This window comes from Marmota marmota, unplaced genomic scaffold (genome assembly GCF_001458135.2).
Source record: "Marmota marmota marmota unplaced genomic scaffold, marMar, whole genome shotgun sequence".
NCBI lineage: Eukaryota > Metazoa > Chordata > Mammalia > Rodentia > Sciuridae > Marmota > Marmota marmota.
Genome location: NW_025999869.1, coordinates 2,479,522 through 2,507,364, shown reverse-complemented (window position 1 = coordinate 2,507,364; position 27,843 = coordinate 2,479,522). Strand labels below are relative to the sequence as shown.

The 27,843-nt window shown below is 51.1% G+C and overlaps 1 long non-coding RNA gene across 5 annotated transcripts in view; it reads left to right on the top strand.

Annotated features, from left to right (window-relative positions):
• LOC125620378 overlaps nt 1-27,843 on the top strand; it is a 78,342-nt gene that overhangs the window by 48,460 nt on the left and 2,039 nt on the right. For 4 of the 5 annotated variants that reach the window (XR_007352006.1, XR_007352002.1, XR_007352001.1 and 1 more), the window contains 3 exons: nt 2,160-2,291; nt 16,484-16,595; nt 21,437-23,025. This is a non-coding gene — a long non-coding RNA (uncharacterized LOC125620378). Of the gene's footprint in view, nt 1-2,159; nt 2,292-16,483; nt 16,596-21,436; nt 23,026-27,843 lie in introns of those variants that run through there. The other variant, XR_007352004.1, reaches the window with a different exon arrangement.

Here is a 27,843-nt window from a genome sequence, read left to right as displayed (position 1 = left end):
TAGTGATAAATGCACCCTGGTGGACCTGGTTCTCAGGGAGCTCATGGTCACCAGCGGCCAAGCAGGACTTGTAGGTGGCACTGAATATGCCACAGGAGGAGGCTTCTATTGTGAGAGGAACAGTGTGGGGTGGGAACAGGGTGGGCTGGAGACCGTCTGTAGCCCCTCACAGGTGTGAGGGAGGTGGGTTTGTAGAATGCACCTGGAAAGGAAGAGGGACCCCCGCCCAGGCCCAGAGCAGCTGGGGAAGTGTGCGAGGCCACAGGGCCTGGGGAGGGGGGGCCTGGCTGCCACTCAGCACCCAAGGGGAGGGCGGCTGCTTCCCTCCTGCTCTTGCGGCCCCAGGGAAGGCCTGCAGCCCACCTGCCTTCACCAGCTCTCCTCACATCAGAGTTGCAGAATGTGCTCAGGGACCAGGGTGACCTTGGCTCTGCAGAGAGAAGTGGATACTCTGGTCCCTGCCATTCCCTGAAGAACTAAAGATAGCCTTGGTCTCCGTGGCTGGGACCTCAGGGGCCAGCTTGCTGGCTGCGCTGCACGTGCTCAGACACCTCTCTCCAGAATAAGCGCACCCTGCAGTCCAAATGAAACCCGCTGGGGCAGTGACTCCTGGTGAGCTGCTAAGGTCCCTGAGTGGGACCGCCACTCTCCATATGAGGAGCTCCCGACCTTCAGAGCAGAGCTGGGGGCTTGTGGTGAGGCTCAGGGTGTGAACATATAGCCGCTGAGATATTTAAAAGATGCAGACACTCTTGGGCAGCTTTGGGTACTGGGTCCCATTTGGGCCTGGGAGGGGAGAGGAAATGGTCCCTATGTCAGCCTTCCACCAAGGGCAGCGCAGGCTCTATCTATGTGGCAAATGAAGGTTTGGGAATCTGTTCAGTGAGCACAGGCCGGTGGGAAATCTGACCATCATGGTGAGCTAGGGAATGTTGGCTGTGCTGCCCGACCTTGCTAGGGTCAGGGTGCTTTTTCTGCCCGCTGCCCCAAGTGAGGAGGTTAGGTCACTAGAGATGCTTTAAGGTCACTTTTAAATTTTTTTTTTGTTTTATTTTAACCAATATATAAAATAGATTTACAGGGTGCCTTTTGATGTTTCCATACATGTGTATATTGTACAATGTTCAAATCAGGGCAAATCTGTCTCCTCAAATGCTTATCATTATTTCTTTGTGGTTAAGACGTTCAACATTCTGTCATCTGGCTTTAAGACAAGTAAGTGTCACATCGTCATCTCTGGAGCTTTGCACCACCTGACCCCAAACCTACTACAGAGACATAGTAATTAAAAAAGCAGGGCCTTGGCGTAAAAATGACCCATAGACCAGGGGGACAATGGAGAGAGCCTAGAATGAACCCAACATGGGCAGCAGCCGATCTTCAACAAATGTGCCAAGAAGGTGCTTTGTAGAAGGGGCAGCCTCACCAATAACTGGTGCTGGGAGAACTGGAAATTCCTGCACAGATGGATGAAGCCAGACCCCTGTTTTTCACCACTTACAAAAGCAGACTCCAAATGGATTGAAGACCTGAATGTCAGACCTGAAACTCTGGCCCTGCTAGAAGACAACAGGAGGAAATCTCCAGCACACAGGAACGGGCAAGGTTTTTAGACTAAGAGCCCCAAAGTGGAGGGAACAAAAGTAAAGGCAGACAAATTGGTTTACATCAAAACCCAATTCTTCTTTACTTTCAGATTTTTAAGTTCCACGATTTTCTTGGAAATGAAGTAGAGATTTGCTAAAGTTGTTTGCTCTATGTACTAGGCCAGGTTCTCAGGTTGTAAGCAACAGAAACTCTCTGGGAATCTACCGGGCAGAATGTAGGGCACCCTCATAGGAGCAAAAGTGCCCGAGTCTTGAGGATGGGGAGTGGAGCCCACTGGGGAGTGGCAGCGGGAGCTGAGGCCAGTCTCTCAGGGCCCAATGCCAAGGAGTCAGTGCCATCCCGTTTATCTGTGGACCACTCTGCCCGGCGAGGCTCCTGTGTGGAGAGGGTCTGGCGGGCCTGGCCTGGATGCGAGGAGCACAGGGTCCCTGGATGGACAGGCTGTTGACCGTGGGGGAGGGCAGAGCCAAAGCTCAAGGACAAGGTCTTATTGCTTAAAAAAAAAAGATGAGCTAAATTGACATTTAATTTTAATTCTTAATTGACCACAGGACTTGGAGGTGGCACTTGCAGAGGGGACAAGGTGGACCAGCAGTTGTCTTTTCAGCCTGATCCTACAAGATTGGCTCAGCATTCCAGTTGCCTGTTCTCCCCTCATGGCCGAGCTGAGCGCTGGGCCTCAGGTGAGGCTGGGATGGGAACACTGGAGCTTGTCGCTTCTGTTTCAATATCATAGTTTTTGGACATGACTTTTGGGCTGTTCTTTTTTTTGAATGGGTTCCTTGGACCAGACAGCAAAGGAAGAGGAGGACCCTTGAGCTCTCAAATGGCTTTATTCTCTTGCCCTCTCAGGTTAAGTGAGCAAGTTCTATCATAAAATTCCCAATAAGTCTGTTCTGTCTGTGCCCTGACATGGGAAACAGCTTCCAGCAACATTTAAAGAGTAATTTCCTAGGGGTCTAGGCCTTCACTAAGACACGTGCGTGCCTGTGTGTAGTTATAGTCAGATAAGCTTAGGATGTATTGCAGACCACAGCCCAGTGGTTATTCATCACGTATGTTAGAATATTAAAGGCCCTGATCGCTCCTGCAGTAGAGAAGTCGGCCTTCTTCCATCTGGTTTGCTATTTCCCAAACACTCTTGACCACCAAACAGTCTTACACACCAACCGTCCCTGCGAGAGGTTACCTTTCACCTTCCTTGGGCCTTGGGTCACGGTTACCTTTTCACATCCTGGCATGTGCACTTTTCCACACAGTGACTTCAGAGCCATATGTGTACCATGTTTGAAGATTTGAAGCCCCCTGGGGGCTTCACGCCCACCACCACGTTGCTCCGAACCCCTGTGACGAGACTCATTCACTCTGCCAGTCCCGCTTTGGGAGGCAGAAATGTGTGAAGTGTTCTGTGGGCACGGTAGGAGGCAAGGAGATGAATAAGGGAAAAAAAGCCTGGGGCTCACGGGCACATGCTTGCCAGCATGTCACTGAGAAGGCAGAACAAGTGGCCGTGAGCAGATGCCATATGTCAGACCCAGGGCAGGCTGGGCACTCCAAAGCCTGCTGCCCAAGGCTCACGCCCATCAGGCAGCTTCTACCCCATGCTCGCTGCACTCTGCCCTCGAGATGTTGTTTCTCTTCATTCACACAAGGAACCTGAGGCTCCGAGTGGGTGCTTCCTGCTGCCCTGGCACCTCTCAGTGAGAGACAGAGACAGGGTTCCAGGCAGCTCTGTCCGATCGGAGGCCAGCGACTGCTGTGGAATCCCAACTACATTTCCCCACCCCAGGGTCACAGGGTTTCTCAGACTGTCAGACAGTGGAGTGGGCTTTAATGCTTAAATGCATGCTGTGTTAGGAGACCTGGGCTGTGACCTTGGTCATTGATGGATGGAGAGGAAGGCAGCTTAACCTTCAGACAAAGTGACTTTATTATATATATATATATATATATATATATATATATATATATATATATATAGTTGTAGGTGAACACAATATCTTTATTATTTATATGTGGTGCTGAGGATCGAACCCAGTGCCTCACACAGGTAAGGCGAGTACTGTACCACTGAGCTACAGCCCCAGCCCCCAAAGTTACTTCTAATGGGAACAAGTCACATGCACCCTTCTATGAAGAATAAGACCTTCCAGATAAACCAAGAGACTCTCTATCTGCCATTCTGGTTTCCCCTTCTCTGCACCACAGGTAAACCCCATCCATCGCCAACTTGGCATTTGTTTCTTGGTCCGTGATGTGTTAACCTACATACAAATACATGCGATATCGGAAGAAACCACATGGAGTGAGTTCCCTTCACTTTCCTTTATTCTCTGAGCACTGTATTTGAAGCTCTTTCTATGCTAGCACACACAGCTACATCATTCTTCTTTATTTCCAACTTTTTGTTTTGAAACAACTTCTTATTTTGAAACAGAAATGTGGCGAGAACTGGCTCAAAGAATCTTTAAGTCCTCTTTCCCTAGAATTCTCATTTTGCCCTCCTTGCCACATCGATGTCTACCTGTATGTAAATGTTTGTGCATATATGATGTGCATACACATACACTTTATATATAATTTGTATATGAATATATAAAATTTAATTTTCTTTTTGGATGATTTGAAAATATGGCATCTGCTATGTCCCTTTACCCCTAATACTTCACTGCATAATTCCTAAGAGTAAGATGTTCTCTTCAATGGCTGTAGTAGCTACCAACTCCTCTAAGTTCAGCAGGGATATGCTACTCTTATCCACCCTAGCTGCTGCAGGCCACTTTGGTCAGCTGACCCAATGAAGCTACTCATGGTATCTGTCCCTCAAACCTGGGACCCAGGCTAGGATCAGATGCTGTGTTTTAGCTGTCTTGTGCTTCTTTGATCTTCTGACCTGGGACACTGTATAGCTTTGGTTGTATAATGTTGGCCCTTTGGAAGGATACAGTGACTTTCAGTAGAACTGGCCTCTTCTGTGTGGGCTTTCTGATGTCTCTCGTGATGTGACTGTGGATCAGAGACAAGGTGCTCATTATCTAGGTGATGAGTCTCAGGGCTCCACGTCTGCACCCTCTGTGTGTCCACCTGCCCCTCGCTGGCGATGCAAATATTGGTCACCTGGTCAAGGTGTCATCCTGTCTGTCTACTGTGTAGTTACTGCCTTTAGTTCTTGCAGCTAATGAGCAGTCTGTTGGGAGACACTGGAGACAAGCAGCCTGCCCCTCACCACCTCTCCCCACAGACATAGGGCCCATGGATGACTTGAACCTGGACCAGCCCTCACGGTGCTGACAAGGTGTGGCTTTACAGCTGTGAGATTCTTCTCGTACACCAGCTGGCTTGGTGCTCTGCCATAAGCTGAGTTCCTTCTTTTCCCCTGTGTATGAGTCCATTTATTATGTTCAGTGGGTCTAATTTTTCAATGGTCTATAGCTTATGCTAGTCCTTCCTTGACATCTGCCAGGCGTGGGTTCCAGGACCCTCACAGATAGCAAACTGCAGATGCTCAAAAGCCACCTATAAATTGGTTTAGCATTTGCACATAACCTATGTTGTACAATTTAAAACATTTCTTGTTTCCTTATAGGACCTAATACAATGTAAATGGTCATTATAATGCATTGTTTTTAGGGACAAGAAAAAGCGGTCTATGCAGACAATCTTTTTTTCTGATTCTTTTCTGTCTGTGCTTAGTTGAATTTGCAGATGGGATGTCTGCACATGTGGAAGGACAACTGGACTATCCTTAGTTATTTGGGTGCTAAATTGCCCTGTTTTGGCCACTGGGGAGCCCCTTCCTGTGTCCTTAAGACGCGCTGCCACTTTTCTCGAGTTCTTCTCCACTCTGGCATTGCAGGGTGTCCAGATCCTCTTGTACCCCTCCTGCCTCAGCCCCGGAACCAGCTGCTTCTCCCAGGAGCCTGGTTCCCTGCAGCAGGAAGAAGCCTAACGGCCCGAGACCGCCAGCCGGTGCACGCCCTGCTCTGGGCTTGGGGTTTGGCTCACTGTATCCCTCCTGCCTACTTCCCTACAGCTCGTCTGTTGCCACGTTGATGATGTTGAGGTGGAGTGGGGTGCCCCTATTTCAAGCACCTCTCAGTGATCACTCTGCCTGGGGAGTGTCTCCAAGGGAGGCTGTTGAGAAGTGGGACTTCAGGGTCACAGGGTGTGTGTGTCTGAGATGTTGCTTGAAGTGCCAGCTGGTTCTCCACAGCAGCCCTGCCAGCGTAGACACCACCAGAGGGGACCTGGGGGTACCCAGCTTTCAGACCCTTTCTATCTGCCCCCCACAGCCCTGGGGGAGGAGTGCTGCTGGGTGCCCTTGTGCTTGTCTTCCTGATGGTGGGAGAGGGTGGCCCTCTCTCCCAGTGCTATGGGGGGCTTGTCTTCTCACTGGTGTGAGGGGCGTGACGTGGAACCAGATGTCACCCGAGAAGGCTCCAGGCGGCAGTGAGACTGGAGGACGGTTCAGATGGGGGCAGCGGCAGAACCAAGCACAGAGCTGTGGCAGCCAGGTGGCCATGGCCTGCCACTTTGTCTCTGCTGCTTCTTTCACCATCTCCTATGCCCAGCTTTGCAAGAGGCCTCTGAGAGGGTGGCTCTGGCCTCCTATTTTAGGTCATTTTAGAACTCACACCCACCTTCTTGTCTGAATGACATTTTCCTGGGGGCCGAGGTATCCTGATTTTTTTTTTTTTAAGGCAATGAAACCAACTCTGCTCACCAAAAATATGACCCAGCGAGGGTGCAGGAACCAGAGGAGGCTCGCTAGGGAAGCGGCCTGCGCGAGGTGTGGGCAGATCTGGTTCCCGTCAGCCGTCCAGCGGCGGGAGCTCCGCCCACAGGAGGAGACCGGACCTGGGCGCTGCCGTCAGGACCAGCGGAGGCTAGCCCGACACGTTGGCCAGGGACAGCGGCGTGGAGGGAAAGCAGAAGGCCATCAAGGAGGAACAGCGCGGGTGGCAATGGCTCTGGCCCGGGCCCTGCCAAGAACCCTGAGCAGGTCACCCGCCTGGCGGTGGGCGGGGCTTCCTCACTGCCTGCGGGGGCCTTGCGGGAGTCTGGGGACCGTCCTTCTCTTCTTATTGGATAATGCAGCCATCCCATCCGTTCTGTCAGAATGATTTGGAGGCCGCAGTGTGGACCCCTCTGGACCGGGACTCTGTGAGCGTTTACTGTGCAGCGGTGCCCGCTCTTCTGTGAGGGATGGTCCAAGACCCCCAGGAGGTGCCCTGTGCCGGCAGAGCATCTTTTCTGTGCTTGCGCACCTGTGCTAAAGCTTCATCTATAAGTCAGCCTCAGTTAGAGGTTGGCCTCAGGAGCTGGTGTGAAATACAACCAAGGGAACAACAATCCGTGACAGAGGTTGTGTGGCCTGTCTCTCTTGAACAGCCTTGACGAATGTCAGCTTTTCAGACTGCAGTTGTTCTTGTGGAAATCAAGCCCACGGAATGTAGGACTGCAGCTGGCACAACCATGACAACTGTCAACCAGGTAGATTGATAGTTTTTGAGGTTATTGACCAGGTAACTCAGAGGGGAGCAGGGGAGGCAGCCTTGCCAGATAACAGATAGGAAGAAGTGACAGGAGGAGTGTGTCACCTCCCTTTGGTCCCTCAGACTCCCTCTAGCACTATCTTTTGGCAGAACTTGTCACATGGTATGCTAAGTCCCAGACCAGCTCTCCAGGGCCAAGTCACTGTCCCTCAGTATCCCTGGGGGACTGGTTGCTGGAGCCCCTGTGGATGCCAAGTCTGCGAATGCTCAAGTCCCTTATGTAAAACAATGTGACATTTGTACGTAACCTACCACATCCTTCTGTACACCCTAAGCCATCTCTAGATGACTTGTAATGCCTAATACAGTATAAATGCTATGTCAATAGTTGCCATACTGTATTGTTTAGGGACTAATGACCAGGAAAAAAAAAAAGTGTGCACTTGGGCAATAGATGCAATTTAAAAAAATGTTTTCAATCTGCAGTTGGTTGAATCCATAGATATGAACCCCACAGCTACCAAGAGCTGACTGTATTGAAGGGTGTGTGTTGTAAGACACCACTGGAGGAGTTGGCATCAACTATGAATACTTCAGCACGTGCCTAGGACCATCCTCTCCATGTCACGGCACTATCATGCCTAAGAAGCAGTGAGTTCCCAATATTGCGAAATGCCCAGTGCATGCTATAAAATTTCCTCAGCTGTCCCTAAATATGTCTTGAGACTGAGGCTGGGCGAATTGAGTCCCACAGAGTCCCATGTTCTGGACCTTTGAGCGTCTTTCCTGGTGTTGTTTTCTCTATCCCCAGTAATTCCTGTAACCTAGAGCTTCAATTTGACTTGGGTTGATTAGGTTTATTGATTTCTGTTAAGAATGGAAGATGCTTCTTCACCCACAGCAGGGCTATATCCCAACGAACCATCCTGCATTGAACATGTCACAAGCTGAGCATGTGCTGAGCCCCCCATGTGGGCTGAACATCTGCTCAGCAGCATGATGCCCTGGGGGCTCTCTGTGGTCCCTGAGGGGCTGAGCGAATCACTAGCCCAGGAGAAGGTCAGAGCTCAAAATTTACACAAGTTTTCACTGAATGCATATTGCTTTCATGACATCAAAAGGTTACAACATTTTAGTCAAAACAGAATAAATTGGAACATTGTTAGGTGAACCGTCTGCGTCAGGCATTATCTGTACCTCTGGTGCTGTAACCACTGCAGTGTGACTTTAGAATGTGGGTTCTGGTATCATCCTTGAAGATACTTAGGAACTTCAGACATGCTTTTGAAGCCCTATTACAAAAGCCAGGCGATTCTCATGGGCAGGCAGGGAGGTGTGGGGTTTTCATCCTAACTGTGCTGGTGGTCAGTTCTGGACCTGGCCCTCGTCCCTGTGCATGTGTCCTCCTGGGCCACCTTGAGATGCTCCGGGCTGTGCTCTGGAACCTCTGCTGTGGAGATGGTTGTATCCCTGGATCACCCTGCTTTGTAGGCCTCTGGGTCCCCGTGTGTCCTGCAGTGGGCAGTGTGGGCATCCCTGCTTCCTCAGGGGTCTTGTTTTACACCTGGACATCTCCCAGAGGCTCTCGTGTTGAAGACTTGGTCCTCAATGCAGCAATGTCCAGAGGGGGGGCTTTGGGAAGCAGTTGGATGGTGGGTGTTGGGGGCTCTGACCTTGTTTGTGGATTAATCCACTGAGGGATTCATAGCTGAATGGATTCCTGGGAGGTGGTAGAAATGGCAGGAGGTGGAGCCTAGCTGGAGCAGTGGGTCCTTGAGGATGTACCCTGGGACTAGATTCCCCCTGGCCCCTGCTTCTTTCTCTCTCTCTGCGTCCCACCATGAGGTGAGCTGCTTGGTTTTCCATGCCCTTCCACCAAGATGTTCTGCCCCCAATGCAGCCAGCTGGCCATGGACTGAATTCTCTGAAACCATGAGCCAAAATAAGCCTTTCTTTCCCTAAGCTGACTTTCTCAGGTGTTTTGTCATAGCGACAGAAAAGCTGACTAACACATGGGGCATGCTGGGCCTGGCTGTCTGCACCTTTCCGACAGCTTTGCTGGAGAGTCCGAATGATGAGAATGGACCATGAAGGGAGTTTCCTCTTCTATTCTCATGTCCTGCTGTCCTCTTCGTGAGTTCTTCCCGGAGCCACCTTGTATACCTGGCACTGTGTCATGTTCTCACCCACCCCCACATCTCTCACCTGAGATGCTGATCTGGCTTGTCATCTCTGCTGGACTCTCTGGGATGACCAGATGACCACTTTGGATCTCGGCCATCTTGGCCTCCCTTTGTCATCCTGAGCAGAGCCTTTACCTACTACTTATTTGGGGTTCTCCTCCTGGGATTTATTTCATTGAGTCCTGATATGGTTTGGATGTGAGGTGTCCCCCAAAAGCTCACGTGTGAGACAATGCAAGAAGATTCAGAGAAGAAATGATTGGGTTACGAGGGGCCTTAACCCAATCAGTGAATTAATCACCTAATGGGATTAACTGAGTGGTTACTGGAGGTGGTGGGGAGTTGGGGGCATGGCTTTGGGATATATATATATTTGTATCTGATGAGTGGAGACCTTTCTTTCTCTGCTTTGTGATCATCATGTGAGCTGCTTCTGTCTGCCACACTCTTCTACCACAATGTTCAACCTTACCTCGAGCTCCAAGGAATGAGGCCAGCTGTCCATGGACTGAAACCTCTGAAACTGTGAGCCCCCAAATAAACTTTTCCTTCTTTACAGTTGTTCTGGTTGGGTCCTTTCATCACAGCAGTGAAAATGCTGACTAAAACAGAAATTGGTACCAGGAGTGGGGTCATTGCTGTGACTAGCCTGACCATATGGTCCAGAAGCTTTTGGAGCTTTCTGGAATTGGTGGGAGGAATTTTGAGATGTTTAGCAGTGAAAGTTGGAAATACTTTAGGTTCTTGTAAGCGGAGCTTAATAGCTGATTCTAGTGGGAGCTCAGAGGACCAGAATGCCAATAGGACCGTGGACAGTGAAGACAGGGCTTGAGAGGGTTTGGAGATGGTGGGCTATTAGAATTTGGATTAGAGACCATTCATGTTATGTTCTGGCTAAGAAGTTGTCTGAATTTTGACCATGTCCTGAGACTTCCTGTGAGGCTGATTTGCATAGCATTCAGGTGGTGGCATGGATATTGCTGGTGGCTTTTATTCAAATTTATTGTGATAATCAGGAGCAGAAAGCAAAGCAGAAAGATTTGAAAAACTTGGACTTGAAAGGTGAGAGTAAAACTGGGGCTAAGGAAGTTGCAGTTGTTAAAGACATTAGCACCACAGCAATGAAAAAACTAAAACAGATCCCATTTTACCTTCCCATGTTCATGAGTGGAAGGGCCAGGTGAGCTCAGTTCTGAACCATGAAGCAAGACAAGAGCTCTGGGTTTATTTCTTAGCTTGCTGTCCACAGCCTTCCATCAGGTACAGTGAAGTTGATAAAGATCCTCTGGAAGAAAATTGGAGGCTCAAGTTCACACTGCAATGGCAACTGACACTTAGTTTCTGTGTCATGGAAATCATGGTGACATGTAATTTTTTTTTGCAATAAAAATTATAAATTCTCTGACATTCGTTTTCCTAACCTTGGAATTGAACTGGTATTGTGTTTTGATTTAAGTAAGAGGGGATGTTGATAACGGTCATACAGGCAGAGGCTGGAAAAGTACTTGCTGTTGGGACTGCCGTCTTCTGATTGGTGAAGGCTGAGCTGGAGAACTGGGATATCCTGTCCTACAAGTGTGCCTGGAGTAAGCCTTGGGAGACCACGAAGAAATGCTCCACTGGCCCAAATGCCTGCACCCTGAGTTGTAGCTAATTACTGATCCCTGTTAAAGCCACTAGGATTTGGGGGTGTTGCTTACACAGAAGAGACGGGCCTGGTACACAGTTCATCTATGGGCATGACATGCAGTTCACCTATGGGCACGACTCCTACTCAGTTCAGAGCTGACCTGCTGAATATGGGCCCATTGTCACCGTGTCTTCCAGTAGTTCAAGAGAAGAGAAAAAATTCAAGAGAATTCTTAGGTGAACTATTCTAACTTTTAAAGTGATGGCACTAACTAAAAATGTTAAAAACATTCTGGAGGCTCCAAGAAACATCTGGGGCCTGGACTAGTCTCCCGCAAGCTCCCCTCTCATTGCTAATGGCACCAGTGTTTGCTCCACCTTGCTCCTCGATCCGGGGAAGGTGGACTTTGAGGGAGGTGCACAACCAGCTACAGGCCCCGGGAGTCTCTGGAGAAAGGCTGAGGTGGGAGCCAAGGCTCCGTCCTGGCCTGCTGAGCTCATGAGTCAATGAGGGACATCTGTGGTCAGTAGAGAGGCCTCCAGGAGCATCTCCAAGGAGGGCATTTCTTCTCCTTGTTCTTCAAAACTCAATGAAGAACACGTCCTCTGAGCCTCTCCTCCTTGTGGTCCATCCTTCCACCAGGGAAAGTAGCAGATATGGGTGAGCGTCTTATCTGAAATGCTTCAGATTTGGGAAGAGCTGCAAATGCCCAAGAAAGATGTCTTGGGGGTGGGTCCTGGGGCTAAGCCCAGTGTCCACTGACACTGCATACACACCTTTGCACACAGCCTGAAGCTGACACTTGCATTATTTTTAGTGCACCAGTGTTTTGACTACGATCCATCCCAGGAGGTCAGGTGGGACATTTTCCACTTGTGCTGTCCTGCTGGTGCTCAAAATATGTTGGGTTTTGGATTTTGGACCTTGGATTTTGGGCTAGGAATGTCCAGTCTGTACTATACTTTTTTTTTTTTGAGCCCCCATTTCTGTTTCCCTCATCACATCTGGGGAGCTCCTGGAAGATGAAGCCTGTGCTATAGTTTGTATCTGGCTTGTCCCCCAGATTCATGTGTTAAAGACTTGGTTCCCAGCCTGTGTCACTAGTGGGAGGTGGCGGGACCTTTCAAAGGTGGAGCCTAATGGGAGAGAGTGAGACCATCAGGGATGTGCCCTTGAAGGGGAAATCGGGATCCCAACCCCCTCCTGTCTCTCTCTGCTTCTCGGCCACCAAGAGATAAGCAGTTTGCTCCATCCCATTCTCCCACCAACATGTGCTGCCTCGCCACAGGCCCACAGCACTGATGCCAGCCAACCATGGACTGAAACCATAAGACAAACCTTTCCTCTTGATAAGTTGATTATTCCGTGTATTTTGTTACAGTAATAGAAAGCTGACTGACTGAAGTTGACTAACCTGGGGAACTTATTTACCTTTTTTATCCTTATGCTTAGACTGCCCTCTGCTAAAGGAATGGGTGACCCAGAAAAGACCTGGAATGTTCTTTCTGTCCTTATTTTCTGATGGTTCTCCATCAACTTGAGCTGAGGCAGGCTGAATCTTATTGCAATTCCTCCCAGGCACTTCTCCTTGTACCCCCACCTCAGTGAGTCACTGAGCCCAAAGCTCATCCCACTAAGGAATTCAAGAAAATGTAAATCTCTCACATTTTTTGAATTTATGGAAAAGCAACTAACAAACCAGAATTAAAGTCCAAAACCAAATGCCTAGGCCCTCAACATGTTCACCGTGTCAGAGACGACTAAGCTCTAAAGAGAGGGCATCTGGTTCTGATTGGCTGTTGGAACAGGGATGCTGGCCTCTCCAGGGCCTCTGAGCGGTCACAGCTACAGGGTAGTGTGACGGGGCCCGGAGGCCAGGCAAGTCACCTCTGGAGGGGAGGGCGGTATTTGATTGCTTTTGCAATCTGGGCCGGGTCAAACATCTGGACAATTATGGAAGAATAATCCATAAACTGGTGCATGGCCTCAAAACTCCTGGTCCTTCCACTGAGGGTGGGGACACACGGACACATTGCTCCAATTTTTGCTCAGGTATTTTATACCTCGTAGAATAAGACGTGGTGTGGATGGATGAGCAGGCCCCCAGACACCTCAGAGAGGCCTGGGGAGGACGAATGTGCCTGCTGGGGCCTCCGTCTACTTTCTGCCTGGAGGTCTGGCCTAGATGGCCAGCTGTCCCCAGTGGGTGGAGGACAGCTAACCGGAGGCAGGCCTGAGCCAGGCTGGAGCAGGGCCTGAGGCGCAGGCTTCCCTCTCTCCACTAGGGGGTGGGCAGCGGGAGGTCCAGCCTCAGGTTGCAGCGTGCAGGGGATGCTCCCCTCTCCCTGAAGGGCCTTCTGGTGAGTCTCCTGCCCGAGGTGGTCTGGACGGGCAGTTGGGTCCAGCCCAGTTTGGTTCCAGGTGGTCCAGTGAGGCCCTGGCTTCCAGACCCACCTGCAAGCCATCCTTTGGCAGTAACGGCCCTGACTGTTGTGATGTGCTAGCCATTAAGGGCAGCTGTGGATAGGGTGGGGGACACAGGCTGGGCTCCCTCTGTGCACGCTCCAGCACAGGCTCGAGGCCCCCGCAGGCAGCGCTGCCCGCTGCTCCCTCCTGCTGCTGGGACTCCCCGTCAGGAATTCTGCTCCTTTGGGTCCAGGTGGGGTGCTTCCCTGGATGGTTCTGAGAGAAGGAAGACATTAAGAAAATGGTGTCCCGTTCCCACCAGAGGATTGATTGGTCCACCCTCTCTCCCTGCAGGGTCTTTGGGCTCCAGGCTGGGGACCAGAGAACAGAGGATGTGCTGATGGATCAGGGCTGAGGAGGGGGAGGCGGCAGGGAAACCCAGACATGGGGTAGGGGGGCCATAGAGGCATCTCGGCAGCTTTCTGGGAAGGAAAGAGATAAGAGCACAGGGAATATTCGAGAATGGAAGAAGAGAGCAGAGAGAGCAGGGGCATCGAGAGAAACCCCGCCCCCTGCCCTCCTGTCCGGCCCACAAGCTCCTTAAAGGCTGACCCGAGCTTCTAGCCTCTCACCCTTCCCAGCCGGCCTGTCACATAGGAGGACCAAGGGGGGGGGGATCTATGCAAACCTGGGTTCCTTAACTCCCGAAGTCTTGATGGTCTCGCTGGTAAAATGGAGAGAACTGACTGGTCTTGTGGCCACATATGGAAGGAATCAGTGTGTGCTATGGAGAACACCTTGACCCTTGACCCTCAGTGGCTGCAAGGGACTGGCCCAGGACCCCCTGCAGACACCCAGACCTGTTGGAGCTCAAGTCCCTTAAACAAAATGGCAGAGGTTTTGCGCAGGATTTTAGTTTCTGAATTTTCTCATCCTCTGGGTACATCGAGTCATCTCTAGGTTACATCTAATAACAGGTTACATCTGATAACATCCAATACGACAGGAATGCCATCTAAATATGCTATGCTGTGTTGTTTAGGGAATAATGATGGGAAGAAAGTCTGTTCATGTTTGGTACAGATGCACCCCCCGCCTCCAATATTTCTGATCCACAGTTGGTTGAACCCTTGGATGTGAGATCCACAAATATGGGGGCTGACTCTTCTAGTTTCTCAGGGGCCATCAAAGAAAACTCACCAGGTCTCCTTTTACTCCTCGTGTGGAATAGAACTAAAATAAGATGCTGTGATCCTGGGAGGTGGCAGTAAGGGCTCTGGTGGGAGCCACAGGCCTTGGCTTCCATCTGTGAATTGCTGCTGGGTTGGGCCAGAGGTGGGCAGCAGTGGGGGCGGGGAGGGGCCAGGCTGGTCTCTGAGTTTTCAGGTAAGTGCTCTGACTTTTTTATTTGGAGGGCAGATGGGATCGACATACACTCAGGCTACAATCACACAAGAGTGTTTTTTAAAAACAAAAATAGGCAAGTGATATACAAACATTGCTTTTTAAAAAAGTTTTTTTGTAGTTGTGGATGGACAGAATGCCTTTATTTTGTTTATTTTTATGTGGTGCTAAGGATCGAACGAACCCAGTGCCTCAACATGCTAGGCAAGCGCTCCACCACTGAGCCCCAGCCCCAGCCCCAAACATTGCTTTTTGATGATTTATACCCAAACAAATCATTTCGGAACACCACAATCTAAGAAAAGTATAAAATGAAAACCACATAAAAATGCAAAGCATCCCGCAGGGTGTTCACTGTCTCAGGAGCACAGGCCTTTCCCCAGGGGTGGCCTGTTCATGGGGTGAAGGGGCTGAGTGTGGCCGGGTTTGCACTCTCACCACCGCGGCCTCTGTTAGGGAGCAGCAGGGCGACTCGCATGAACAAGGCTGTCAGTGAAGAGAGACAAAGATGGACTACGGAAGTACCCGAGTGGACGTGTGTGCCCATGTTCTGCCTTCAAGTCCTGCCCACCCACTCACCGGGGACGACAGATGTGTCTGTGAGACTAGCGGTGGCCAAAGCCAGGGGGCGATGAGGCCCACACGGGGCCTGGCTTGGCTGTCCCTTAAGAAACCAGCAGTTCCTAGGAGCGGGGGCCTGGCCGGGGGTGGGGGGCAGTGCAGGGTTTTGTGGTGGTGGCTCCCTGTGATGAAGCCAAGGACCCCATGTCACAGCTCTGCAGCACACAGAGCCATGAGCCTCACACACCTGCAAAAGCAGGAGTCCCACAGAAGCTGGTGCTGGGTAAGCAAGTCCCCCAACAGAACCGGTTGTGCAGAACCCCAGTGTTCTGTGCTTAGGCTGTTTCATGGCTGCGTTTTACCTGAGGTAAGATGAGGAGTGATGCTCGCAGGGTCCATCCTGTGGGATAAGAATGTGCCCATGTGAAATAAGATCCAACACACAGTAGTTTAAAAATGTCACTTTAAAGGAAAAAAAAAAAAAGATTCCCTTGGTTTTCCTCGGAACTGTACCCGTGCTAATGCATTCATGTCCCAATGGCCTGCCGTCTTAGCAAAGTCTATTTGAATAATTCCGTGTGCGCTTGTGGCCTTGCACTGGGATTCCACTGGAGATCCGGGACTGAGACAAGGAAAACCCCACACCCTTCCCAGACCCATACCTGGTCTACAACCAGAGCCACCCAGTCTTGTCCCCTAACCGTATCTTCACCTTGAACTCTTTAAAACGGTCTTTCAAAATGGACAAACACAGAATCGCCTGTACTTATGGGTGTCATGTGACAGTTCAAGACATGTAGACGTGGGGCAGGGAGTCAGGCTGAGCCCATCCATTGCCTCCAGCATTTGTCATTTCTTTGTGGTGACAATGTTCAAAATTCTTGTAGTGTTTTTGAAATGCACACGACGTTATTCTGTCCGTAATCACCGTGTGGTGGAACGGGACACCCGCACTATTTCTCCTACCTAACAGCGGCACATCTTGCCTGTCCTCCCTGCTCCCAGCCTCGGGTGACCACGGTTCTATTCTCAGCTTCTATGAGATCAATTTTTTTTTTTTTTTTGAGATTCCATATCTGAGTGAGATCATGCGGTATGTCTTTCTGTGCCTGGCTTATTTCACTTGACACAATGTCCTCCAGTTCCACCCATGTTGTTGCAAATGACGGAATGTTGTCATTTTTATTTTTTCACAGATCCAACTCATTTGTTTGGAAAGGGATCCTTGTGGAGTGGCACCTTGGAAAGCACCCATCTGAAGCAACGTTGTGTGGATTGGTTATGATTTTCCCAGGACATGTAAGTAAGGTAAGTAAATTTACCATGCTTTAACACGAGTGTTCCTGTTGTAACCACCATGCCAGGTGGTCATCCAGCCAGGCACCCCGGGGAGTCCAGCTGTGGACAGAGGTGGGGACAGCGCATGTTCTTCCACTAATTCTCCCTGAATCTGGGTCTCACCTCTGAGTTGTGGTGAGAATCGGGCAGAGAAGGGTCCGTGGTAGCATCCTGTTGCCCGGACCCTGTACTAACGGAGCCTTAGGTGTGCTGTGCCTCCTTATGATCGGGTCCATCCACACTGGCTGGCCGTCGCAGAGGCAGAGTGGAGGAGGTCCAGGGAGGGAACTTGGCCCTACTGGACAGCTCTCAGGAAAGCGAACACCATCCCCAATGTCTCAAACTCCCCAGTGGGTCCACTTATTTTTCTCTTTTGTTTACATATATTTTCGTCTTCTCGCGGGGAGGTTTCCAGATGGAATCCTTCAGGTTGTATGAGAGACAGTCAGGTTCACAGACTATTCTATCTTCAGCATTTCCCCCAGTTTTGTGGCCAAAAGTTTGAAGATGTTTGCTTTCCGAAGGCAGACGTTCATTTATCTTTTGCTTCAGCAAATATATAGTCCACGCTGGCCATAGGCAAACGAGGAGTGAGCCAGGCACACAGTAAGTCCTGTATCTACAGGACTTGGTCATGAGGTCCAAAAATCTCTGTATAAATAGTATAAACTAGATTTCCAGCCCAAAATGGCAAGCATCATGTATTTGATAAAGAATGTTTATACAAAAAAATAGTATTCTTCTAGTAAAGTGATGTTTAAACAATTTACAGTGGATGATTGTTGCTTATCAAGCCAGTCAGTTAAATATAGGCATCCTGATTTGGGACAAAGAGATGGAGATGAGCTCAACCTTTCTGATGTCTGTATCCAGCGTCTCTCCTTCTCCTGCCATAAGGCTACATCCTCCCTTCGTACCATCTGCAGGACTAAACCCCCTGTGCTGGTGTAGTTCTCGAGCAACATCCATGACCGGCAGTGTCTTAGCATCTCTGCACTGAGAGATTTTTCATCTGACTCCCTCCAGAGGCCTTCTGGAACCCACCTTATATGCATATGTTCCCGAGGTCCTCTGGAAACATTTCTAATTACCTTTTGGTCAAGAGGTCACTAAGAGAACCCCCCCTTCCTGGAGAATTATAGTTGAGATAGGTTTCCAGCAGGTCATTTGCAATCTACTAGGCTCATCAGTACCTGAGAAATCTGTGATGCGGCTGGTGGGAAATGCCAGTGGGGAACAAATCTCCAGATGGTCACAAGTCAGCAAAGATGAACCCCTTTTAAGGTCCCATCACAGAGCTTAAAAGCTTAGCCAGGAGTGAAATACTATGTAGCAGGTTAGGAGAGGGTGATCCTGGGGAGGATCAATAACACTCCCTCCCACCTATCACAGATTTGCCTTCTGCAGTTTTAGTTACCCATAGTCAATGGTAGTTTGGAAATATTACATAGAAAGTTCCAGAAATAAAGAATTCTTAAGTTTTAAATTACACGCTGTTTGATGTGTGTATTAAATATTGTGACAAAATCTTGAGAATCCCACTCTGTACTATCTGGGATACAAACATCCTTTTATTCAGAGTATCCACATTGTGTATGCTACCTGCTCATTAGTCTCTTAGTAACTGTCTTGGTTATCAGATCCACTGTTAGGATGCCAAGTACTCATGTTCATCTGTATTTACTTCATAAGGCTCCAAAGTGCAACAGTAATGATGCTGATGATTTACATCACAGCCTTAGGGTACATCTTAGATGAAAAGCTGACAGTTCTTGACTTGATGAAGAAAGAAAAAAAATGTATGCTGAGGGAGGATGCCAAGATGGATGGTAAATTATTGTTCTAATCTCTGTGCCTAATTTATTAATTGAACTTGAGCATAGGCAGTTAGGTGTAGGGAAGTGTGGTCTGTGTGGGGTTCCGTACTACTGCCGTATCTGGCTGTCTTTAGGGTCTTGGAAGGTACCCCCGAGGAAAGGGATCTGCAATAGTCGGAGGCCTGTTTGTAATTCTGTCTATGGAGGATGACCCATTAGAAATGACAAAAGAAGTTTGCACGTAGGTGCAAACACGTGGCTCCTGACTTGCACACAGGGCTTGGGCGGACCAAGGGGACAATGGCTGTGTCTGACAGGTAAGCCCATGGGTTCACTCCTTGTGCTCCACTAGTCTTGGGAGGTGACACTGGCTTGGCAAGACCTCTCTAGAGACAGAGGAGGAAGGCCTTAGGGGAACACCACCAGGGCCCTGAGGCTGCTCTTCTCATGTGTCTAACTTTCCTCTTCACTGAGATGTCTTGTCCTACGAGTTTTAGTTCTGTGACCTACATGTTTCGTGCTGGGCTCCAGTGAGAAGGAAACTTTTCTCGTGAAGAAAGTGTGGTTTAGCAGGGGCTGTGAGAGGGGCCAGCGACCTTCGCTGACATCGTGGGTCAGCCAGGGTTTATCGAGCTGAGGACCACGGTGCTCCCCAAGTGGACCCCCATTCCCTTGTCTGAGAATTTGCATTTCACACTGGCACAAAACAATGTCACGGGAGAACCAAACCTTCCTGGTCCCGGAACACTGGCCTGGGGAATCCGGCTGCAGCCTTTCCACCTTGAACTTTGAAGATGCATGGTTTTCTCGTACAAAAATAAGAGAGCAAGTTTATTTTCCTCCTCCTGGGGTAAGAGTAGGTTAGGGTTTTGGAGTGTGGGGCCGGGCCAACAAGTTTTGCAATGCAATGACCTCATCTGTATGAACTCAGATTCTGTGGTCTTAGGAGAAGGCCTAGAAGATTCATTAGAGGGCTTGTTTGGAACAATGACACTACTTTATCTCATTCGATGTGTCTTTGGTTCTTCACTCGTTGATTTAAAGATGTTTGTTTCCTGATTGATTACTTGAAAATGGGTCTCGGATGTTTTCAGCACTGAGTCGTTTTTAATAACAAATATCTCAGTTACAAAAAAAGACAGAAAACCATAAAGGGAAAAATGCAAATGGCCTAAAATCAGCTGTTTAAAAGTCAGATGCAGGTTATTCAGCCTTTTGGCCAAGATCAAGGGTCAAGGGTCAAAATTAAATGCTGACAACACATACCTAGGTTTATTTATAAAAGTCAGTTCATATTATATAGACCATTAGCAACCAGTGTTTTCTGTTCATGTATTATGAAAATTTCCACGTTGTTCCACATTTTTCTCTATTGTTATTTCAATAGCTGCACAGTCGTTCCCTGTGCATAAGGTCATGATATATTGGGCCAGTCCTTCACTGTTTAGACAGTCAGCGTCTTTCCAGCTTTTTGCTTTTATAAACAATGCTTCAGTGAGCATCCAAATGCATGCATCGTTAGCCACAGTGATTTCAGGGACAGATGCTTAGAAGTGGAACTGCTGTCAAAGTTTATGCATATTTTAAAGGTTATTAATAGTTTTTACAATCTTTCCCTCCAAAAATGCTTTATCCCCACGGCCAGTGTGTCCGCTTGTTTGCCTGTCTTTCCTCCTATCAATAGGTATGATAAATTCAAGATGTATCTGCCAGTTTGGTGGCCAATGTTCCCAGTTGGTTGTGCTCCTCAGTTATTGGTAAGGACAAGGATTGAACCCAGGAGTGCTTAACCACTGAGCCACATCCCAGCCCTTTTTATTTTTGTTTTATTTTTTATTTTTTAAGAGACAGGGCCTCACTCTAAGTTGCTTAGGGCCTTGCTAAGTTGCAGACGCTGGCCTCGAACTTGTGACCCTCCAGCCTCAGCCTCCTGAGTTGGGGTGATGGTCGTGCGCCACAGCACCTGGCTCAAGCCTGTATTTTGAACATTACAAGTTGCTTCTGAAGGACACAATGATAGAAAGATCATGACGTGCAGAGCAGACATTCTCTGTCCTGCCTCTCCACCCCCTAACCCCCAGGTGACTGCCATTGAAGGTTCAGGGCCTTCAAAGAAGGTGTGACTGGTCTTTGGAGCCTGGAGGCCATTGTCACTTGCTCCTGCTCAGGATGGGTGCAGAGCTGGTGGGTACGGCTCAGCTTACTCCACCCCCAATCAGCTCCCGTGCCCACGACTGCCCTCTTAGCCCAGGTTGGTGTGGCCTGCACACGTGTGTAGTGGGCCAGGAGGGCAGCTGGTGTGGACCTGGGCGGACCGAGTACAGGAGAGCCCTCTGGCCCAGCCCTCTCTCTCCGGGGGCACGAAGTCCGTCCTCATCAGTTTTTGTGGGGGTCAGACGTTCTAAGAGGGAGTGATGCCACATGAGGCTACTGTGCCACGTGGGGTGGGCTGTGCCAGGCTGCTCAGAGCCATGCCTGTCTCTGGCTTTGGAGATTGGCCCCAGGTAACACACCTGAGGCCTCCCAGGCAGTGGAGACAATATCCCAGGTCTGTCCTCCTGATGGATACTATAGGCTGTTCAGGGTCACGGGATGTCACATGGAACCAAGCCAGTCTCGTTGGATCACTGGGGGACAGCTCCACACCACCAGGTCCCCCAAGGAAGGTGGCCTGCTCTCTTGTCCTGCACCTTCCTAGGGATTTTTTTTTTTGAATCAAGAAATTGCATTGAATGAAATATCGGTTTCATTTTCAGAGCATGCTGGTGTCTGATTTTTGTTCCTGTTCAGACTTTTAGAAAATATACAGGTTCAGGTTCAAGCTGATCTGCTTTTTTTTTTTTTTCCTGGAAAAAACCACTTTGGTTTGTCCCACTGTTCAGTAACAACATTCATGCCTGGGCCCAGCTCAGGGTTCGGCTATCGGGCGTGGGCGTTTTGGTGGTGGATGGGCAGTGAGAGCCCTTGATGGAGACTGAACTTCTTCTGTTCCAGGCAGAATCGCTCGTCTGTTCGTGAGCTCCTTCTGGGTCCCTGAGGGCTGCCTCAGAATTCCCTGGGAGTGACAGTGACACCTCCCCTCCTGGCCCCATGGTGAATGGTCCTCTGTGTGAAGGGGATGGAGCTGGGCAGAAGCAACAGGACCAGCAGGCAAAGGGTGTGGTCAGCGCCCAGGCCTGGGTGGCCAAGAGAGGTGGCCCCACGTGCCTTCAGGTCCTTCCTGCCTGGACTGTGCCTCCCTGAAATCTGCTCAGGATGGAGGAGCCCGTGAGCAGGACTTGGGCGGAAATGATACAGGACCAGCCACGTGGGTCCAGAGGGGTCTGCGAGGCAGCGCGGTACCGTGCAGAAGTCTGTTCTCTTAAAGACCCCCTGTCCTGGCCCACGTCACTGGGCCGCCTCTGGCAAGTGGCTTATTTCCTTTAAGCTTCAGTTCCTCATCTCTGAAGTGGGGACACTGAGGTAACCACTGTCTTCCACCTGCAGGGCAGACGTGAGGCCCACCCAGGGCCTGAGGGCTGCAGACCTAGCCTGGAGCCTGGGTTAGGGTGAAGCACTGAACTCAGTGACTCTTGACCACCTTGGGGGACACACCACACATGCACGGACGGCGGCTGATGGATGACCAGTGGTAAAGAGCCTGCAAGTGGCGCAGATGGGCGAATGTTGCAGGAGTTCCGAGCAGGGTGGGTCCCCCAGGTAGGGGCAGAGGGCTGGCGTTCCGGAGGCGTGACCTGGGCCTGGAAGGAGAACTCTGTGCACAGGAAGGCACAAGCCTGGCCTGTTCCTCTCAGGCCTGGGAAGAGCTCCATAATCGTCCACCCTCCATCAAAAATGCTGCCCATCGTTGACCCAGATGTCGTGTGGCGTGTGACTGCATTTATTTGGTTCTCCTCTGATGGGCCAGTTCCAAGCCACCCACTCACTCTGGGAAACTTCAAAACAACATGGCCTAAGGATTTCTTGTTGGTGGCTCCCAGGCAGACAAAAACAGCCATGTCCCTCAGTGGGGACAAGGTCCTATACACCCTTTGTGTCATTTTGGCCACAGACCAGGAGAAGCTTCTCCAGAGTGACCACCAAGGACCTGGCACCCCTTCCCTCTGGTGCTAGGTAGATACCTGTTCATGGCAGCGCAAGAGCAAGGCTTCCTGGCTGCCCACGCGGGACAGGAAGGAGCCGCGTGCGCTGTGCGTTCCTGGTACAGCGCCGGGCCCTGCCGGGATGGTCTGGGGAGCTGTCTGCTCGAGTTCCACGTCGCTGGACGTGGCAGTTGAGCTGGTGACTGTGGAACGTTCTAGAAGAGGAGTGGGGTGGGACAAGGCGAGCTTGAAGCTGGAGGAGCCCGGTGCCTGGAGCAGGGCAGCTGAGATTCCAGGTTGCCCGCTGCCAGCCTGCATGACACCTCCGCTGTCTCTCTCCCCAGCCGGGGCCAGTGTGACTTCCCCTCCACGTGGGACGACGCTGGGGGGTGGGTGTCCTGGCAACAGCCTGTTAGGGTCTGTAAACAAGTCAAGATGGCGCCTGGCATTTTGCCAGAGGGAGTGGTTTGTGAAGTAACACCAGCGAGCCATTAAGTGTGGAGATTCCTTATTGGTTNGGTTATTTTGCTGCAGCCGGACTGCGGCAACAGCCCACTCCTGGAGGGAGAGCAGGGGCGGAGGTCAAGCAAGACTTTGTTGGACAGTCCCAGGAGGGTCGCCTCCACCACACCCTGCAGGGGACCTGGGAGTGCCAGTCACTTCTTGGAGCTGGTAGAGAGCTGGGCCGCAGACCCCGTGACCTTCAGATGTCATCGAATGGCCACCCGAGGAAGGCAGACTACCAAACACCTGTTTTAGGTTCAGATTTTCAGAAACCAACAAGAACACACCTAGAAGGGGCCTTGGGGCCACCGAGCAGCGGGTGGCACTGCGGGAAGGGGCCTTGGATGGCGGGCCCTGCATCCCCCCAGCACTCCAAGGTGGCTCTAGCAGCACCCAGGGCCTGCCTGGGCCTGTGGGCAGGGGTGGGAGCCCCGGCTGCCTCGTCCACAGGAGCAGCGCCTGTCACAGCGGGAGGGAGGACAGATGAGGTAACCCTGGTGGCCATCGCATGACAACAACCTGGTGGAGGTGTAGGGAAGAGGACGCTGTGCCTCTGACGGGTCCTGGCCCCGAGTTCGCCCTCCACCTCGCCTCCGGCACTGCCCTGCCGGGGTTCCTCCAGGGGCCGCTGACCACATGGCTGCGTAGGACCATCAGCTTCAGGGGACGGCAGAGGGGGCCTCAGGCTTGGCTCTCCACGGCAGGGGACTGTCACTCTGCAGGTTCAGCTTCTCAGAATCCCAGCCCTGAGGGAAAACGTGAGGGGGGAAGGAATCTGTGCAGACAAGGCGCTCCTCCGGGTGCCTGAGGCTGGTGGCTTCTGTGTCTGCTCTTCCTTTTCCTGTAACATGTCCCAGCCTCCTTTGCCCCTATCTGGGGTCATTTGACTAAATTCTGCCAGATAAGTACAATAAGGAATGTCACGCGGTAATCCCAGGAGTCAACCTCGAATGGGGGGATCATTCTATACCCTTCCTGCTGGCTGCTCGGAATGCACACATGATGTCTGGACCAGAGCAGCTGTCTTGGACCATGAGGTGACATGCCAAGGAGGGTGAATCATGAAAACAAGAAGGTGACATAGTTAAGCCACCATATCCACCCTGGGTTGTCTGTCTCTGGAATTCTTTTATGTAAAAACAGAACTACATTTCTATCCTACTTGAACCTATTATTCCAGAGCTGGCTAGCAGGAGAGAGTCTTGTGTATGGGTTAAACTGATCCAGCCACGATCTCGCCTTTCTGTCTTAGAGACTGGCGGCCTGCAGAGTCGAACTCTGGATGTCTAAGGCCAGAGTAGAAACACCAGAGGCCCCAGGGTGGTGACACTCTCTGCACTGGCTCGGGCTGCTGCCGCTGGCTGCCTGGCTGAGCTCCTGCTTTTGGGCCAGAGCAGGGAGAGAGATGGACAGGGTGGGGGAGAGGTGGCTCTGACTGGTGCTGGCCAGGCGGGCTGCCAAGAGCTCGCTCTGAAAAGGGAACAGGTTTCACATGGACAAGATGGAAGGACTGCCTGTTCCCTCTGGAAAGTTCTATTAAAACGACCAACCCAGACACACTTTAATATTAATGGGAAATTCCTCCCGTTGTTTATGAAATCATTTTAGAGTTGATTTTAAAAAGAGAGGGGGGAGAGAGAGAGAAAGACAGACAGAGAGAGAGAGAGAGAGAGAGAGAGCTGTTTGTTGGCTAAACGAAGCCCAGACGATTATTTATAGACGCATCCGAGTGGCTTGGTTTAATATGGAGCAATGTCTGAAAAGAGCCACTTTGACACCGGTAAGCGCTCCTGGCACTAAGAATAAATTTATGAATGTCTTTTATGAGAGTCAACAAACTAGACCAATAACCCCACAGAGTGTCTTTCACGCAGAGAACCAGAACAAAGCGGCCGTATTCGTCATTCGTCCTGGGCAGGAGTGGCCGGATGCTGGGCCCGGCTAATGGGATTTCTCTGGGCACGGCCACGGTGGCAGGCAGATGCCCGGTTTATTTCCATTCCCTCACTTGTCTGATTTGTCTGAGCAGCTAAATATCTCTTTCCCAGGAGAACATCTGCTCTCTTAAAGGTGGGAAATCAGGAAGGCCCCTGAGCTGTGAGTGGGGCGCCCACCCTCACCAGAGACACCCCAGACCCTCCTCAGAGGTGGCTGCTGGGGTCTGTGCCTCATCTCAGAGGGGACCGTGCCTCCCCAGCCCGTGCAGGCTCGGGATCTTACCTGGGCGGCGACTCTCTGCACAGTGTGGACTCTCTGCTGCTGGCCCTGGGCTTACAAGCAGGTGGATCCTCTGGAGTCCCCTTCCCTTGGTGTCTCCTGCCTAGTGGTCTTCCTGCTGACAGGAACGTGCCCTGGCCAGAGTGGAAATAAATGCACAGAAATGCAGAGGAGCAGAACCCCAATATGAGGGGAGAACTTCAAGTTCATCATGGAAAGGGAACGTCATGCATGTGAAGGAGACCACCTCCTCGAGGGATCAGCCAGGACCCTATGCACACGAAGCCCACCCCCACCACGGAGCTGCACCCAGCCCACTTCCCCTTCCCGTCAGCCCTGCTGCATCAGGGCCACACGCGCACGGCCCCATCTTAATAAGATCTCGTCTCTAGATACGGTGTCACTCTGAGGGCCCGGAGTTGGGATTGAAGATATGAATTTAGGGGACTCATTTCAGCCCATAGCCACCTCCTTCTCTCTTTCTATCTGGGTTTCTTCTTGCTGGAGGGTTCCCTGACCCACCCAAGGCCCGGGGAGGTGTGGGGGTGCTGGGGCCCTGGGGACAGGAGGGGCCTCACGCACCCCTGCAGTCTCTCTGCCTCCTCAGCACTGCAGAGGGGTTTCTGTCCTCCTGTGGCGGGAGAAGCCCTGTCCTGCAGGCTGCCTCTTCCTGACGGCAGTGATGTGTTCAGACACCACACAGCGCCTTTGCAAGAGAAGCTCTTCAGAATCGAGCCACCCCTTTCCTCAACCCAGCCTCATTTTCAAACCCCTTTCTTGCTGCTGCCATGAGAAATCTCGCTTGAAACTCAAAGCTCAGCCATTGCACGGCCCTCGGAGGCCATGGGTGGATAGAGAGCGACTCGGTGATGCCGTTGACAGGTGCGTTCAGAATGATGGTGATTTCTGCTTCCTAATCATTTGATTGACGCATCCACACTGGAGAAATAAGAACTCTGGAAATATTTCATTTGATTCAGAATTTTTAAGTTTCTTTTAGGATCAAAAGAAAATGTGCTGTAGGAGAAGACACATGTGGCCAGCTGGTGTGCTGTTCTCAGACTTGGAAAAAGGATTAAAGAAACAAATCATGCTTCGACTGGATGTCCAAAGGCATATACCATTATTGTTTTAACACTTTCTTTCAGTCTTTTTTCTGTGACTAATTTTGGGGGTTATTTTAGACTTATTACTATTTTTTAAAATTTGGTAATAATTTTAAGGTTAAAAAATAGGAAATGCACAGGGAGAGGCCCCGCAGCCATCCCTCACGAGGGGTCACTTGGGCCAGCTTCTTAGGCACCTATTCTATCACAGTTTCTTGGATCTCTTATTTCTACCCCCTTTTTACACACAAAAAAATTACAATATCCTGCACACAGGGAACTTTCCAGAACACAGAGCGCTTTCCCCTCAGAGTTTCCTTGGTCCCTCCCTAGAGCCTGGACTCGGGGGTCTCTTCCTGCTCAGCTGTGACACGGGGGGGCCCACACCTGCACTGCTGAGATCCAGCTGTGGCTGCGATGGGGCCTTGGAATGTACATCAGCTGACCTGGTAATGACCCTGCCTGGTAATGAATCTCCGCTTCAGGCTGGACGACGGATGTGCGTCCGCGACCCCAGCCTGGCTGGTGGGGACAAGTATCTGTCTGAGCATGTTCACTGAGTTCTGGTCCTCACCTTCTCTGAGTCCAAAGGCACAGTCCATGCAGCAAGTGGCGTTAACAGGTGAGCCACCTTGAGCAGCCAGGGGCAGGGGAGACCTCGGTGCCCTGGGAGCTGTTCTTCCTGGGTTCTGGAAGGTCCCGAGGCTGGAGAGAGCATGCGAGGGATCCTGGGAGGCAGCCTGCGCTGGGTTAGGAGGCTGGGGAACAGGACGGGTGAGCCCGCGTGGACGGACAGCCTGTTTCTTCAGGACCCAGCGGGGCGGCTCCAGCCAGTCTCGAGGTGTCGCATTTCCAGCACATTCTACACATATTCTCGATAATTACAAACAAGAAAGGAGGGGGACTGGGCGGCTCCAGGATCGGCCTGTAGTCCCACATGACTCCAGCTGGCCAGGACCCCCTGGTGCTGGAGGGATGCCCGTCTTTACCTGCGGGCTGGCCGCCTTGGGACTGGCCGTCTTTGCCACCGCTCGGCGGGGCCAGCCTTTAGGAGAGACGCAGCCAGTACTCAGAAGTGGGGAGAGGAAAGCTGGGGCGTCCTTGGAGTCTGGGGTGCAGTCCTGCCCTGAGCCGTGCCTTCGCTGAGTGGTGAGGGGTGAGCTGCCTTCCTCCTCAGCTAGGAGTCCTAACTGCCCACTCATTGGACCCTGCGATCCCCGGAGAGGGATGGGAGCTCCCCGGCCCGTGAGGGTTGCCAGCTTAGGCCCTGGAAGCAGACGGTGGGGTCACCTCTGATTCTGCCCCGTGGTTGTGGCCTCGGGCAAACCCTGCAACCCACGCCCATCTCTGCACCTGGGGTTGACTGGTGTTGCCTGCCCCTAGGCATGTCTAGTGCATCCAGTGTCCAGTGCGTGGTGAGCGCCTCGCAAAGGCTGTCATTGGCCTGCACCTCACCTGCATTCCACAGAGCACGTGGCCACTTCAGCAGCCC